This window comes from Balaenoptera musculus, chromosome 3, assembly GCF_009873245.2.
Source record: "Balaenoptera musculus isolate JJ_BM4_2016_0621 chromosome 3, mBalMus1.pri.v3, whole genome shotgun sequence".
Classification (NCBI taxonomy): Eukaryota; Metazoa; Chordata; class Mammalia; order Artiodactyla; family Balaenopteridae; genus Balaenoptera; species Balaenoptera musculus.
The window spans coordinates 64184744-64202279 of record NC_045787.1 but is presented as its reverse complement, the minus strand read 5'-3'; the positions used below and the strand labels follow the sequence as shown (position 1 = coordinate 64202279).

Here is a 17536-nt window from a genome sequence, read left to right as displayed (position 1 = left end):
ATTCAAGAAACACTCCAGATTCAGAATAAGTGAGACCCTGCCCCTCCAGTCTATTGAAAACCCTTGTGGGAGCCAGGAGGCCATAAAGAGTTTATATATCATCTCCTTCTCCCAAATAGTCAGAGACTGAACCAGACAAAATAAATCCTTTCTCTTGCAGGCTACTGGCTAGATGTAGAAGGCTCTGTGGTAGCATTCTTCCTTCCCATTCAGCTATATTTCAAATCTTCCCTTTTTGAGAGAATAGCTTCAAAGAGGCTTCAGAATTCTCTAAAATCCTTTTACTTCTTTTTTGCAGTTACAAACTGAAAACTGAATTTGGAAAGGAGGTAACATGAGTTTCGGTGTATGATTATCTCTTAAATCATAAGGAAAGACAAGACACCTTACTAAAGGAACAGGAAGACTGTCATCCTCTTTTCCTATAGAGTAGTTTCCTTTTCCCACAAACGAGCTATAGTCAACATGCTGAGAAAAATCTAATGATCATGAGATTTGTGAATAAGTTTTTTGATTCTACCCTTCTTTCCTGCTGGCCATTTCTCTACCCCAGAGTCTGGTGAACCAGGAGGAGGGTAAAGAACAACTTGACTACTTGTGGATCTCTGGCAAAAGGTTTAGCGTAGGACAAGGTTCAACCTAATTTCTAAAATAAATTTTTCAAATATTACTGGTACAAACTCTGTCTGTTCCCCATTACCATAGATACCAGGAATTAACTGTAATTTTGCTTCCATTTGATTCCCCGTAGGGACAAAACCACAGTTTTAATGCCAACACATGCACATTCTAACATTACAGTAAACGTTTTTCTGACGCATTTACAGATTCACAAAAAAAAGAGAGATAAACTGAAACATTTGGCTAAGGCTTAGTTACTTTGCTGAGAATCAGTAATATTTCAGAAAGTGGTACAATGTTGAAATTACAAAATCCATTCTTTAAAAACCCTCAGGTTAGAGTTTGAGTTACTAGAAAAAGAAAGAAATGCAAATTGTTTATTGTTTTCACATGTACAGTAAATTCAGAAAATTGTACTTCTTTCAAGAACCATATGGTAGAGAGAGACTTTCTTTTCATCAGGGGTGGTTTTGCTTATTGTGCCAAGAGCTAAAAAGATGTTTTTAATAACCAAAGCCAGTTTGTCATACAATCTGTCTGGATCTTGCTTGTAAGAGATGAAGATCCCTTGGGTAGGAAATAGAGGGTGATGGGGGAGTTGTCTGAGATAGAAAAGTTGTGCAAGAAACACAATCCAAAGGGAAGATCTTTAACTCATGGTTGATAGAAAAACTGGTTTGCATATTTCATTGCGGAATCATGGGAGGTTACTGAGGCTCCTTTTGTAAATGTAACCATGTTCTTCATGAGGGGGAATGTGACAATGAACTGAGTGCTGAAAACATGTCCCCTAAATACCCAAGTTTGGTGCAAGTGAAGGATTCACCCAACAACAGTCTGAGAGGGCCTCAGAGAGAAGAGGACTGCTCTTTGAAAATGACTTTGAATCAAGGGAAGGCCAGAATCCTGCCTTGGAGGCTAGGAAAAAAGCATTCTTAGGAATGAGAGTGATCCTGAGAGGATCACGCAGATGTGTTTCCCCAGACCTGTGTTTAAAAAAAGGACACATCAAAAACTAGTGCCAGACCATTATAAAGTGTTCATGGTTCATGATGAAATAAGAAAATTAAGGAAAGTGTAGCGCACTTTTCATAAAGTTAAATAAACTCACTGTAAAGGTCAGTTCTTTATTATAAGAGTATATCCTTCCTACAGTTCTCAAGTTAAAATATGCTTCAATATATTACATTGAACCACAGGAAATTGCCAATATTCAACTGTTTTTGACCTACAAAAAGGGCAATTTCCTTGGTTTCAATCTAACATTAAATGATGATGATTGGATATGGGAGCTTGTAATGGCTTTTTGTGGCAAAATATAGACCTGGTAACCATATGTCAGTACCCAGATTTATTTTTGAAAATTTTCTATTCCATAAAATCCATATAACTATAAATTGCTATTAGAGAGTGCCTCGATCAGCAGGCTTCTAGATTTTGACTATTGTAAAATAAAATAAAACAAAACAAAACACAATTTTTTTAAAAAAGGAAAACAGACCCAGATGCTGAACAGAATGTTAAGGACACTGGAAGCTAGCTTCATAGGAAGGAGAGGCTGGAAGCCCTGAGTCTTGGGACACCAGGAGCATCATAAAGACATTTGAGGCAGGACTCAGGGCTAAGAAAGACTTTCCAATCCCTGCCCCAGCCTGATCAGGAAAGGAAATTGCTGATTATTGTCATTCATATTCCTCCAATGGAAGGACGCAGAAGTTGATCCTCCACTGGAAAGCAAAGGTAAAAATCTATTTGGTAACTTGGTAAAAAAGGAGTTCCAGAAAGTAAGGTGTAGTTCCTGCCAGTAGTAGAGATTAAGAATATTAATGCAGTCCTCTGGTTCTTACAAAAGATACCCGCCCAATGTCAAAAGAGTGGGAAGCAGCCTCATAGCACAGGGAGATCAGCTCAGTGCTTTGTGACCATCTAGAGGGGTGGGATAGGGAGGATGGGAGGGAGACAGCAAGAGGGAGGAGATATGGGGATATATGTATATGTATATGTAAAGCTGATTCACTTTGCTATAAAGCAGAAACTAACACACCGTTGCAAAGCAATTATCCTCCAATAAAGATGTTAAAAAAGAATAATTAAAAAAAAATTTTTTTTTTTAAAGGCAAAAAAAAAGGGGTATCTTTATTGGCCTTGCCAACCACCACTCAAGCACAACTGACTGGTCCACAGTGGACCAAATAGGATTCTCTCTGAATGGGAATTTGAATTTATGGAAGGTGAGCTAGAAGGTCCTGAGGACTGGAGTCTGAGCCTGCTATTTTGGAATGGGCACAATGAAGCTATGTGCAAGCAGAGAACTGAAGAGAGAAAAAGTGAAGCAAACATACAGAAGTGATGAGAGATCTTGAGAAAGAGGTGGAAAAAACAAGGCAGAGAAAGTAGCTCTCTTGTATCCAAACTATATTCCAGTTCTAGGACCAGTCACTCAAGAAGACCTAGCTGGGTCTTGGGATCCATGAGATACCCCTGAGACTAATTTTCCTTTACTTAAGCCAGTGTGGGGGAGTTTCTGAGTCTTGTAAACAAAAGATTCCAGTTGAATTGTAAAGTGATCCATTTAGTGGGAGAAGAAACTGGATTATAATCAGAACTACCTGAGAGTAATAGCAACCTGCCTATATATTCCTCCTTTTATATCTCTTCTCTTCCATATATGGTTCATCCTTTGCCTTTTCTTTCCTCTTATGTGGCAGGTGTGATAATTCAGCAGTGGATGTAACTTGTAATTTGGAAATGCTTCTAACCTTGATGACAAATCAATAAACTTTGGCTGCATAACAAACCACTCCAAGCCATAGTGGCTGAAAACAACCAATTTTTAGCCATAATTCTGCAGGTGGGCAATTAGGCTAACTTCAGCTTGGCAGTTCTTCAGGTCTCAGCCAGGGTCACTAGACATCTGTGGTCAGCTGCTGGGTCAGCTCGACACTGGCTAGTCTAGGGTGACCTCTGCTCAGATGGCTCCTCTCTTTTCCAGGTGGTCTCTCGCCCTCTAGCAAGCTTTGCCCCTTTGATTATTTACTTGGCAGCTGAGCAGTGTTCCAGGAGAACAGGTGGATCCTTAGGCTCAGAATCGACCCAGCAACACTTCTGCTGCATTCCAAAACAAATCATCAGGCTAGCCCAGATTCAAATGCTGGGGAAATATACTCCACCTCTTAAGGTAAGCAACTGCACAGTTACATCACAAGGGGTGCAGATAAAGAGAGGGGAATAATAGTGGCCATTTTGCAAAAAGTCCACCACAGGTGGCCTCCCAGGCCTAGGGTAGGGTCTATTAACAAAAGAGATGTGGAATGGTGCTTAGTCCATCTCTGCTCTAAGGCCCCAGAAGAAAAGCTATTTTCCATTTCCCTACTGGCTTCCTCCTGTCATATACAGAGCCATAGGACACAGAGGACCAAATTCAGGGCATGGGCTCACAAAGCCGAACCGTGAACTGGGATGGTTGCAAGACTGAAGCCTAGAATCTGGAAAGCCTAAGACAGCTGGTTTTAATAGTCTAAGAGAAGACTCTATCCAAAGAAAAGCATTGCAAACTGTGTCAGGGTGGAGATGGTGCATTGTGACCATGGCAATTTAAAAGTATCTCTTTAGGGACTTCTATGGTGGTGCAGTGGTTAAGAATCCACCTGCCAATACAGGGGACACGGCTTCGAGCCTTGGTCCGGGAAGATGTCACATGGAGCAACTAAGCCTGTGCACCACAACTACTGAGCCTGTGCTCTAGAGTCCGCGAGCCAGAACTACTGAGGCCGTGTGCCGCAACTACTGAGCCCACGTGCCACAACTACTGAAGCCCACGTGCCTAGAGCCCGTACTCTGCAACAAGAGAAGCCACGGCAATGATAAGCCCGTGCACCACAACGAAGAGTAGCCCCCTGCTCGCCGCAACTAGAGAAAGCCCACACGCAGCAACAAAGACCCAATGCAGCCATAAATAAATAAATAAATACATACATACATAAATAAATAAATAAATTTATTTTAAAAATAAAAAGAAAATTCCAGCACCAAAATAAAAAAATAAAGTATCTCTTTAACTATAAACTTCCAGTTATAAGATGAATAAGTTCTGGGGATCTAATGTACATGTTTATTGTAACTAATAATACTGTATTGTATACTTGAAAGCTGTTAAGTGATTGTATCTTCAATGATCTCACCACAAAAAAGATATGGTAATTATGCTACACTACAAAGGTGTTAGCTAACACTATGGTGGTAATCATTTTGCAATATGTAAGTATATCAAATCAATAGGTTGTACACTCTGAACTTACAAAATACTATATGTCAATTATATATCAATAAAGCCGGGATAAAAAAAGAAAATCAAAGTATAAAAAACAGTACCTCGGGCTTCCCTGGTGGCGCAGTGGTTGAGAATCTGCCTGCCAATGCAGGGGACACGGGTTCGAGCCCTGGTCTGGGAAGATCCCACATGCCACGGAGCAACTAGGCCCGTGAGCCACAATTACTGAGCCTGCGCGTCTGGAGCCTGTGCTCTGCAACAAGAGAGGCCGCGATAGTGAGAGGCCCGCGCACCGCGATGAAGAGTGGCCCCCACTTGCCGCAACTAGAGAAAGCCCTCGCACAGAAACGAAGACCCAACACAGCCATAAATTAATTAATTAATTAATTAAAAAAAAAAAACAAAAAAACCAGTACCTCTTTGGTGTGCTATTTCAATTGACATTCCTTGGCTACAAAGATGGAAGAGTTCATTTTCCTTAAGCACCTCTCCCATTCTTGCATGGACTCACAGTCTTTCCAGAGCCACTAACACAAACTCTACTCATCCAGGCTACCAGTACCAAGGAGACCAGCAACAATGATTTGAGTGACACAGAGGATGGAGCAGCAGAAAATGTCTTACTGTCACATCTAACAGAACCTAAGAGCAAAACAAACCAGACAAGATAAGCGAACTTAGTTACTTCAGTGAGCTGTGGATCCTAAATAACATCCCAAATGCAAGTTTGTACATGAACAGCAAAAACCTTTGAAAATTTTATGATTTTCCAGACACAACAATAGGAAACATTAATGGACACTTGGGGATAAGCAATAAGCAGTCAGAAAATGCCCTGCATGTAGACTGGCATTTACCTGAAGTAATTTGAAAGACTCCAAATTTCCCAGGATTAGCTTGCCGCAAAACTGAAATTTTTCATCGTTAGAGTAACTCTTTCTGTGACTTAGAGTCTGCAAGAAACCACTATAGAAATATAAATGTGTTTCAGATATATTTGAAAATAGAAGTCACGGATTCATTAACAATTTATCATTTTTCTATTAGAGTTCAAATCCTGAGCAAAAGAAGAATTTAAAAGGAAGGCTTGATGAAAAAAAGTTGATGAGACAGAGGAAGAACTCAGGAACCTCAGGTAGCCAGGGGTTTACATAAAGACACAGGGCACAGAAGGGGTAGAAAGAAGAGTCTTGCAATGACTTTGTGTCCTTCAATAGTTTGCCTGGAGCCAGTCTTGTGGAGAATGATGGAGACTGGGAAGGGGAGGAGGAGTGCACAGGGAGGGAGAGGACTCTACCCAGACACCTGGCGTTTCCTTTTGGGTCTAGTTTCATGTCAAGATCTCCTACTGCCACTGTGACAAATCACCACAAACTTAGTGGCTTAAAACTCAAATTTATTATCTTATAGTTCTGGAGGTCAGAAGTCCTAAAATCAAGGTGACAGCAGGGTTGTATTCCTTCTGGAGCCTCTACAGGAGAATTTATTTCCTTACTTTTTCCACTTCTTAAGGCCACCTGCATTCTTTGGTTCATGGCTCCTTCCTTGTATCACTCCAGCCTCCACTTCCGTTGTCACATCCACATCCTACTCTCTGATTGTCTCTCTCCTGTCTCCCTCTTTCTCTTATAAGAACTTTGGCAGTTACATTGGGTCCACCTGGATAAAAGAGAGTAAGTTCTCCATCTCAAGACCTTTAACTTAATCACATCTGCAAAGTCCCTTTGCCACGAAAGCTAACACATTCACAGATTCCAGGGGTTCGGACATGGACAACTTTGTGGGAGGGGCATTATTCTGTTCACCACAGGGTCCATATCAAACACACACACCAAGAGTTTAGGGATTATATATCTTTCCCCTAGAAGTAAGTATAATTAGGAGTAATGAGAAACAAAAGCTGAAATCCTGGGAGATTGTGCATAAGGAGTCAGCTTGAAGTGTCAGTGATGGATAAGGATGTTTTATGAAGCCTATGGCAGGCTGCTCTTAGTGAATCACAATGAAGACCCTTAGGATTTTGAAGCAGAACCACGCTATCCTGTGCAAATAACTACTCTCCTTTTGAGAAACAGCTTTTGGCTTTCTACTTGACCTTAGTAGACCTGAACACCTGACCATGGGCCACCAAGTTACCATGTGACCTGAGGCGCCCATCATGAAGTAGATAGTCTGACTCACCAAGCCTATAAAGCTAGGCATGTACAGCTGCGGCATTCCATCAAGTAAAAGTGGTACATAGAAAGCAGGCTCAAGAAGGTCTTGAAGGCACAAGTCAGCTGCATGAGAAAGTTGCCGAGATGCCCATGCCCCCACTCCTGATAACTGCCTTCTCTCTCTCAACCCACACCTATGGCCTTGTGGGGAGTTCTCTATGAACAGTTAACTAAGAAAGAAAAAACTCAGGCTTGGTTTACAGATGGTTCTACTTAATATATGCAGGCAGAACCTGAAAGTGGGTGGCTATAGCACTACAGCCCTATGCTGGGATGGCCTTCGTGAACAGTGGTAAAGGGAAATCTTCCCTGTAGACAGAACTTTGAGTGATGTACCTGGCTGTTCATTTTTCCTGGTAGGAACAATAACCAGAGGTATGTGTCTACAGTAATTCTTGAGGTATGGTTAATGGTCTGGCTGGGTGGTCAAGGACTTAGATGAAACACAATTGGAAAATTGGTAACATGAAGATCTGGAGAAGTATTGGATAAACATCTCTAAATGGGCACAGAATGCAAAATGTTTTGTGTCCCATGTGTATGCTCACCAAAGCGTGACCTCAACAGAGAGGGATTTTAATAGTTGAGTGGATAGGATGAGATATTCTGGGGCTGTCGGTGAACTTCTTTCTCCATCTACTTCTGTTATTGTCAAATGGGCTCAAATGTAATGGCCATATTGGCAGGGATAGAGGTAATGCATGAACCTAGTAAAATGGACTTCTACTCAGCAAGGCTTATCTGGACACAGCACTGCTGAGTACTCAACCTGCCAGCAGCAGAGACCAAAACTGAGCCCCTAAAATGGCTCATTCCCTAGGGACAATCAGCCAGATACCTGATGGTGGACTGATTACATCACCGCTTCTGTCATGAAAGGGGCTGCACGTTGTTCTCACTGGATAAGCACTTACCATAGGCATGGATTTCTCTTCCCTGCCCACAATGCTTCTGCCATTGTCCGTGGCCTTACAGAATGCCTTATCCACCGTCATGGTATAATACAGCATTGCTTCCAGCCAAGCATTTCACAGCAAACGAAGTGCAGCCAATGGGCCCATCCCCATGGAATTCACTGGTCTTCCCATGACGCCCATCATCCTGAAGTAGCTGACTTGATAGAACAACGGAATGGCTTTTTGAACACTCAGTTATAGTGCCAGATAGTTGACAGTACCTTTCAAAGCTATGGCAATATGGACCAGGAGGTAGTATATATAACCTGACAACAAATGTACAGTCCTGTTTCTCCCATAACCAGAATTCATGAATCTAGGAATCAAGGAATAGAAATAGGAATAGCAGCTCTCACTAATACCTCTAGTGATTCACTAACAAAGTGTTTGCTTTCCATCCCTGCAACTTTAGGCTCCGCTGATTTGGAGGCTGTAGTTCCCCAAAGAGCAATGCTTTCAGCAAGAGACAAAACAGTGATTCCATTAACTGGAAATTGAGACTATCACATAGCCACTTATGTCTATGAATCAACTGGCAAAAGAAAAGGGTTACTGGGGGCAATTTTGTCCAGAGGACATTTGTAACGTCTAGAGACATTTTTTGTTGTTGTTGCGACAATTGCAGGAGGAGAGTGAACTAGTACCTGGTGGTTAGAGGTCAAGGATGCGGCTAAACATCGTACAATGCACAGGACAGCCCACTACAACAAAGAATTATCTAGCCCAAAATGCCAATAGTATGGAAATCCTGGATTGCTCAGATCATCCCGGTGATTGATCCTCACTATCAAGAGGAAATTGGATTGCTACTGCACAGTGGGGGCAGAGGGAGACCCTGGGAGAGCCTTTCAGCAGTCCTTTGTTATGTGATTAAAGTCAATGGAAAACTAAAACAAGTCAATTCATGCAAGACTACTAATGGTGCAGAAACTTCAGGAATAAATGTTTAGGTTACCTCACCAGGAGAGGAACTCCAACTAGCAGAAGAAGGCAATTATAAATACCAGCTAGACCATGTAACTAACTGCAGAAATGAGAAGTATGGTAGTTGTATTGCTTCCTTATTTTGATATGAATGTATCACATCAAAATACTACACACTAGACAAATACTTTAATTTTCTTTCCTACTCCCATTTCCTGAGCAACTAACATAAGATATATGGATAATTGTTAACCTTATATCTCAGTATTTAAGTTACAGGATAACAAAGGGGGAGTTTGAATAACTTAAGAGAAGAATGAACATGATCAAAAACACAAAAGGGAATTAGTATCCACTTAGGTGGGAAAGGGTTAGCATATTTTCAGTTGTACATAGGGTAGTTGTATCAGGTTAGGCAGAAGTATGACTTTGTTAATGTCTTTATTTTTAAAATAAGTATAGTTTACAGAGATGTATATGGGTGGCAAAGTGACAATGGGCAGACTGTGGTGGTTTTGTAATACATCAGTATACCTAGGCTGAACCATGTTTCCTAGCATTCACTTCCCTGTATGTTTCTGGTCAGGGTGAACCATATTTGAGAGACCTATGTGCGTGAGATTTAGAAGGTGGACATGAAGCAGCAGCCATATTACATTTAACCTTCAAAAGGTGGAGTCAGGTACACTTGTAGCTCAAGCACATTACCATTGATCTGCTGGTTTACCTTGTTGGCCACAGGGCAGCACCCAGGCCTGCAGCTGCTCCACCTTCTCCTGGGATCCTCCTTCAACATCTTCCTGAGACATTTGTTTAGCTCTGTAACAAAGGGCACTATTTTATAAAGATGAAGGCAGTGAAAACTGACACAGGTCCCAGTTCATTCTCATGATCCTGGCTCCTCTTCGTGGATTCTAGCTTGTCCTTGCTCTCCCCCACTTTACATCCATCTTCCCTTCCCAATTGTTTGCTATGCAGACTTTAAGTTTTAGCATCTGACATGAAGACAACAGGCCCAAAGAGACTATTTAACCAGCATCCACAGTTGTGTATAATGTCAAATCTCTGTAAAAATCCCATACACACACACACACACGCACACAATTTATACAGGTCTCTTCCATGGCCCTGGAAGGGTCCCTAGCATTACATTCTCATGAAAGTATGTTTTTGAAAAAGTTGTGAAAATAAACTATTTCAAACTCAGTCAACTTTTAAAATTTTTGTTATTAGTTTTCTCTTTCTAAATAGATAATCACCTTTATGCCTAATTTATATTTATAATTTTATATTCATTTTCCTAAAGAGGGTCTTCTAAATAGTGCTTCAAAATCTGCATCTGTCCCTGCAGAGGTCTTCCTGCACTCGAGGTCAGTTCAGAATTGATCTCCCGGAAACGAAACCAGAAAACCCTTTTGCAGCTGCAGGGTGAAATAGATGCAAGCTGCAAACACGTGGAGAAGGCTGGCAAGTCCTGAGTTCTAACCACAAGGCATTTAAACATGAAGTGAACTCATTTCAGTCTGCACTAAGGAAAACATCACCGTAAGAAAGAGGGCTGTACTGGAAAATCAGGCTCAGTCTTGGGAACATGCACATCCTCAACAGGAAGAGGGATGGAATCGAGGGCACAGGAGCTGCAGAAAGGGGGGAAAGACTAATTAAGGTTAGAACATTTAATCCAAATCTCCACCAGCATAATCTCCTGGACCTTGGATCCTCCAAAAAGCAGAAAAATTTGTAACACATGAAGAGATTTTCAGATCTCACTGAAATGATTCATTGAAGTAGGAACAAGAGTATGCCTTGTTTAAGGAGAAGAACTGAGACTACTGAGTAGGTTTCTAAATCCAATGCTTCACATAAATGTGACAACAAACTCTTAAGGCCAGAGATGAGTTTTGCTCAGAATGCCATTGCTGGATAAAAATGAACACTTTATCACTGTAATAGGGTTGGAAATAAAATTTAGCTTCTTAAAAACTGTGATAATATGCATTCTACAGTTAAGTATTTTACTGAGAACACAAAAATTTCTTTGCTTCATATTTCCTAAGCTTTTCTGTGATAACTTTTGAAGAGCTAGTATGCATCTTTTACAGCCTAAACATACAGACTTTTAAAACATCTTTCAAGTTTTTTTAACATTGTAAAACCACATTCGTCTTACATATGTACCAGATGGATGGATAAAGGAAAGAGAGAGAGAGATGGGTCAATAGATGAAGAGATGTTATTATTTTAAACCTGACTGCAGTTTAATCCAGGTCGGTTAAAAAGAAAGAATTCTGAAGAGGGAGAAAGGCTCTTTTCTTTAAGAGCTACACCGTATATTATTCCCTAACTTTCAGTAGAAGTCTGTGACACTCGTGTCAATGTCAGACAGCAGCTCCAGGAACTGCGAGCAATGGGAGAAGGTGAGGCCACCAAGGGGGTGTCTGAAAATCAAGACAGGCAAGAAATCAGAACTAGAAGAAACCACAAGAATACAAGTCACTACTGCTCACGCCACCAATCCGCCCTCCTGCTGAATTCTCAGCTGTCTTGGGGAACAGACTTATTTCTCATATTAAGGAGACTCAAGCCACTTTATTAGGAGAGTAAACTGAAGGATGACTCCAGAGGGTTTGGGGACATCCAGGTGGCCACCATCAGGGTTACATGTGTTACAAAATAATAAACATTAGAACAACTAAATTTGACTACCAACATTTGTCCTATTTTTCCTTCACAAAACATCAGAAGGTCCAAACCACATTTTAAATTCCATTTATTTGGAACTAGAGGTTTTGCTCTTTTGGTCCTTATAAAATGTTGTTGATCTCATCTCAGTAACTGAAAGTATCATATAGCAAACATTGCAAGTTCTATCATAAAAAGAGGAATCTGAAATAAAGACAGATTGTCCCACAGAGTTACAGGAAAACTGGATCTGTTCATTTCATTACCGTCTAACTCTTAAAGGTGAGGTCATGAAAAGCACAAGCAGGGATAGAGACAGAAGGGACAACTGTTCAGTATTCTCCCCAGAAAGTTGTTCCTTCTATGTGTCTCCACTGAGGAAGCACAAGTACCTTCTCCACCCCATCCCCAGAAGAAAATCTATAACACAGAGGACCTTGTTCCACCAATTTTCTCCCCTCTCTGGAGTATATATTTTTAACCTTTCTCTACACCCTGGACTCTATATCCTTTCTTCCAGTCCAAGGGTTCCCAACTATAGAGGCAATCAACTTTATGGGATGCCCATACAACCTGTTGGCAATGATTGTTTATACTATTTGCATAAATCAGAGAATAGTCAAGGGCTGCCCTATAATAACACACTCTCACATTCCAATATGCTTTTTTAAGTAAGAAAGCCTCAGTTTGTTACCTGGGAATTGTCTGTAGCCTGTAGCTACCTATTTCTGTTACCCAAGGACCTTTATGCAGCAGGGATCTCAGAAGACTACCAGGCTGTAGGGCCCTGAAAATTGGCGTACAGAGTAACAACATGTGGGCATGTCTATGGGAGAGTATTACACATGTGAACATCATCGTTCATAATGTCACAGGAGGCAAAAAAAAAAAAAAATCCACCACAACCTCAGAACTGCTAACTTGCCCTACAACATACTCAAGTTTCTTCTACCTTATTAAAATGTTTTAAATTCTTTCTGAAAAACTGCTAGCTATAAAAAATTGCAACAAATAAATTTTAATTTTTCTAAACCTCTGTATAAGTCTGATTCCCAACAGGAAGCAGGCACCCTCAAAATGGGATAATTTAAGGAGGGTTTATTTACAAAGAAACCATTACGCAGGTCCCAGTAGAGTACAGGAGATCCATAAGGGACAATGCAGTAAGCTGGGGCTACTATCAATGGCGTTGTTACCATCTCTGAGTCCAAAGAGACAAGGAAATAAGAAATTACTGAAAGCCAGGAGAGAGTCATGTGTAGGAGGCCATGTTAAAAGAGGCAATGACCTTCAGAGAAGGGATACAACCAGTCCAAGGTATTCCCTCCAGGAGAAAACTGGGGCAATAAATACCCTGAGTATCTCTAATCTCTCTTTTTCCATGAAGTTTGATGTTCATCGATGACCTCCTATTGATCAATCCAAGGAATAAACATTTCTTAAGTTCTTTTCTTACTTGATCTATCTCCAAATTTGACATAACTGACTACTCCCCTCATCCTGAAAGCCTTTTTCCCTTTAATTTCTAAGACAATATTCCTTTCTTGGTTTGCCTTCTTTCTTCTCCGATTGCTCCTACTCTAGCTCCTTTACAGAGTTCTTTCTCATCCTACTCCATAAATAATGGCATTCCCCAGAGATCCATTATCAAAATACCCTTTCTCCTTGCCTGATCTCGTTCATTTCTCCATCACCACTACCACCTTGTTTTCAACCTTCCCCCTATGACCACTACTGCTTATCTTAGTTTGGGTTTCCTGAGAAGCAGATCCCAAGACAAGGATTTGAATGCAAGCAGTTTATTTTGGAGGTGATGCCAGGAAACATCATTAGGGGAGCAGGAAAGTAAGACAGGGGAAAGAAGAGAGTTAATAAAATGAACATTATCAAGCAAAGATGCCCCAATGGGCAAAAGAGCATAGTCTTTGAGGAGCTCCAGGAAATGGTGTAAAACACTCTAGAATTATTCCAGTCAAGGGGAAAATGAGCTGGGGTATTTATACACAACTCCTGAGAGTCATTATATGGAGGTTACTCCCAGGGGACATTAATTCCTCAGCACTTCCAGCCTGCCATGAACACAGGCAGAGCAGCCTCTGAGGGCAGTCACTGGCAAAGGAGAGATGGGCCAAGATGCACTGAAATGGTAAGGTGCAAAGGTGGACACTGACAGCAGCTGCTACATTTCCAAATTTCTATTTCCAGTCCAGACCTCTTCATTGTACCCCATATTCATACATTCAACCACCTACTTGGACCTCTACTACAGGACCTGCCTACAGGAGTCTCCCATTTCCCACTCCCACCCTCACCTGTTTCTCCCTGATTGCAGAGATCAGCATCACCTTCCACCAGCACCCAGAATAAGTTATCTACCAGTCATTTGTGACTTGCCACCTGGTCGCTATGTCTTATTGAACCAACCTCTGAATCCTCCAAAATCCTCTCAATGGCCTCTCCATTAACTCAAGTCATGATTCTAAGTCTTTAGTTGAGTACAATGATCTATTTCCTCTCTCCATTTCCAGCTGCACCTCTCTTTCACTCTCCAAATACATTGTATGTGCCAACCCATATACATGTGTTTATCATGTTCTCCGCACATGATAAGGTCTAATCTTTGCATATGTGTTTCCTTCTGCCATATCTATCCTTTTCCATATTACCTGTCTGGTTAACTGCTACTCATGTCAAACATCACTTTCTTTGCCATATTTTTCCAGACCTCCCAGGAAGACAGACATCTCTTAGGCTGTGCTCCTGCATCACTAACAATTACAGGACAATAATCACATACCTACTAGGTTAATAATAAAAGTACCCATGGGAATAGTGTCAGTTCTTTACCTAAAAGTCAGAACATACCAGAATTGATACAAAAAGACAGATACCTGATGGACAAACATAAAATTGTTCATGATAATACTCAACATTAGATACGAAGATCAAAGACCTTCTTTTAATAGGTCTCTTCTTCAGTCAAGGGCTCTCTTCTTAAGTCATGAACAGACTCAGCTCCATGAGTCCACCATGATGGCTCAAGTAAGGTCTTTTTTACACCAGAACTAGATCATTTATTATTATTATTATTATTATTAAGATAAATAAGTATTCCAATGGACTGTCTAGCCACATCTACCATAGAACACTTTACCATTAATAAACATAATCTAATCTGATTAACACTCCTGCCCTTCAGCCCCTTAAGGCTGCTCTGCTGCTATTTGACCCCTGCCACTCCAGGATCCCAGCTTCCCTATGAGACTAAGCGGAATCCTTAGTTCAAGGATAGCACCTCTTACCTTCACCCATAGACTACAGAGGACAGTTGCTGGAACACTTTTCAAAAATGCTGATACTATGTTCCCAATGTGTTTCTCAGTGCTATGACAAAAGGAATATCCTCTGGTCCTTCACAGAGGAAAATAGTTATAAGGATGGAGAACAGGTCATACATGATAAATCCATTCCTATATCCCAATTTTCTAAGTTTAAATTTTTTTTTTTTCTCCATAGTATACCAAGAAATTTCTGGCCTATTTTATTTTGTGTCTGTCACTGTTGAGTTTCAGATTGTAACCAACCAACTGAGAAAACTGTTAGAAATACTCCCAGCTGCTCAAACCACCACAATTAACCCAAAATCTGGTAAGAGAACCTATCTCAAAAGATTCAGCGTGATCTAAATTATACACCTCACTCTCTGAGCTAGCACCTCCAGAATCCATTCACACATATATTCCCCAAGTCTTATGCTGCATAAATTAGCAAAACCTTGCAATTTTATTCTCCCATGTTTAACTTTGCAATTGGTTCCCTGGGATATGCTAGAATACGACACTAATTGTCTAGAGGCATTGAGGAAAATGGGCAAGGTAACTGTCTCTGATGAGGTCATCACAGGACCTTCAAGCAAGGCAAGAATCATTTCATCTCAGAGAGGATGCTTCTGCTAGCAAGAAAAACTTAATGGAGTTTGGGATTCAATATACCTTAAGTTGTCTAAATTCTCCCAACAGTTACCACTCCTATTTCAGTCTCCTTCTATTTTGAAACAAATGTTCTCATGTATATGTAAGAGACCTGGCAAGGCTGTGAATTCCACATGCAATGCAGTTTACCAATTTGCAGGATCAGACCTGTGTCTGATTTTCAACTATGTCAGCCCTTTGACAAGAGGTAAGAGATCCTTGCAGATCAGTTATAGAAACTCCCTGGATTTTTTTTAACCATGCCTTGAGCTGTGAATTTAAAATCCTGAGCTATCATTTTTCTTTCTGTAAGCCCTCCAGCACAGCTAGAAAGAGCTAGCCTACCTTACAGGGTTACCACCATACCTAAGGTGACTATATACCCCAGTTTGCCTGGAGCCATCCCGTTTATGTCTGTTATCTTAGAATGGTCAATGACACTCACTTTTACTTTCAAAAGTGTCCCAGCTTGAACAATAAATTATGTTGACCCTTCATGTACTTACAGACTCTCACAGCAACCATTTATACCACCAGTGGACACTCAAAGCAACCACAATGAAAATTTCTTTATGGAATGGCATGGGCTCTCAGTTTCCATCCTCTAATGCTAACAAAGTCCCCTCTAATTTTAAGCTAAACAGAGTCAGATAATCAATCCTAGATTCCCATTTTCTTGAGGGTGTGCTCCCTGCAATCATCTTTGGTACAAATAAGTACATAAATTAAGATTCTTAGTTGCAGGCTACAGAATCTACTCCAGGTATTAAAACAGAAAGGATGTAAATCAAGTACGCTTCAATTAAAAAAAACAAAAAGGAATTCACTACAGACTAATAGGAGCTTATGGAATTCTGAGAGGGCTGCAACCAAATCTACATTCACAGCCAAGAATAATGCAGCCAAAAGAAATGTCCAACATGAGACTGTTTTTATCAGAAATCCCACAGTCATGATCAGTCACACTTGGCATCAAAGATGAGACTAGACTATAGACCCATCACCACAGCTGCCCAGAGGATCCAATTTCTCTGTGCATGACTCCCTATCTTGCATTGTTCTCAACTGCTTTCGAGGTTTTGTGCAGGGTATCTTAGTAGAACCTAGCTCATGTGTGAAACCCTAGTTATGGAAATGCAATGTAGTTTTTACACATAAGATCTCTTTAACACAGAAGGCATATTAGAGAAGCTTTGGTGAGGATGCAGAGTGAGCCATTTTTCACTATCTGCCAAGAACTGAAAAGGATTATGGGGAAATCCATGTAGAAGAAAATGGTTATAAGAAGATCAGTGGTGGTTCCAGAATTTCTTTAGGGAACGCTATCTCACTGGAAGGGGACTTGGAGATGTATTTGCATAGTAAGCAAATTGTTTTTATTTAGCTTAGTTGTTTATTTTAAGTGGTACCTAGGAGAGCTGAGGGAAGTCTAAATCAGACACACGAGGCAAGTCTTGGCACCACAATGAAATAAGAAAGGTAAGATACTGCCAAGACTATCATTGCTCCTTCAGAGACTGAATCGGGCTGCCTCTGAATAGCAAAGAAAAAGACAAGAATGCCCTTGAATAAAGTGTTCCACCATATTGACAGGAGTCTTCCCTAAACAGTTCTGTGACAGAGAAAAAAAAGACTATTTTTTAAAAGAAAATTGGGACAAAACTTCTGAGAAACGCAAACTATGTTACAAAATACTTTAAATTCTGAACTTCCAGATAACCTTATATTTATCATTTCTATATTTCTCACATCCAAACTGACACAGGCAAGGAAGACCAAGTGTGTTTTCCCTTCTTTATATTGCATCATTCTTTTTGGGGGGGGTTGCCCCTAACTTGAAATATTCTTTTACTGTCAAGACACCTTGGGGCAGCAATCATATTTATCTCTGTGGGA

At 40.6% G+C, this 17536-nt stretch overlaps 1 long non-coding RNA gene across 1 annotated transcript; it reads right to left on the bottom strand.

The window, feature by feature from the left end:
- Positions 1–885: 885 nt before the first annotated feature.
- LOC118891810 lies at positions 886–10626 on the bottom strand. The gene is made up of 5 exons (XR_005019175.1): positions 10532–10626; positions 9715–9806; positions 8022–8221; positions 6387–6550; positions 886–971 (listed from the first exon to the last, which is right to left on the bottom strand). It is a non-coding gene; the product is annotated as an uncharacterized LOC118891810 (long non-coding RNA).
- Between the last annotated feature and the right edge of the window lie 6910 nt (positions 10627–17536).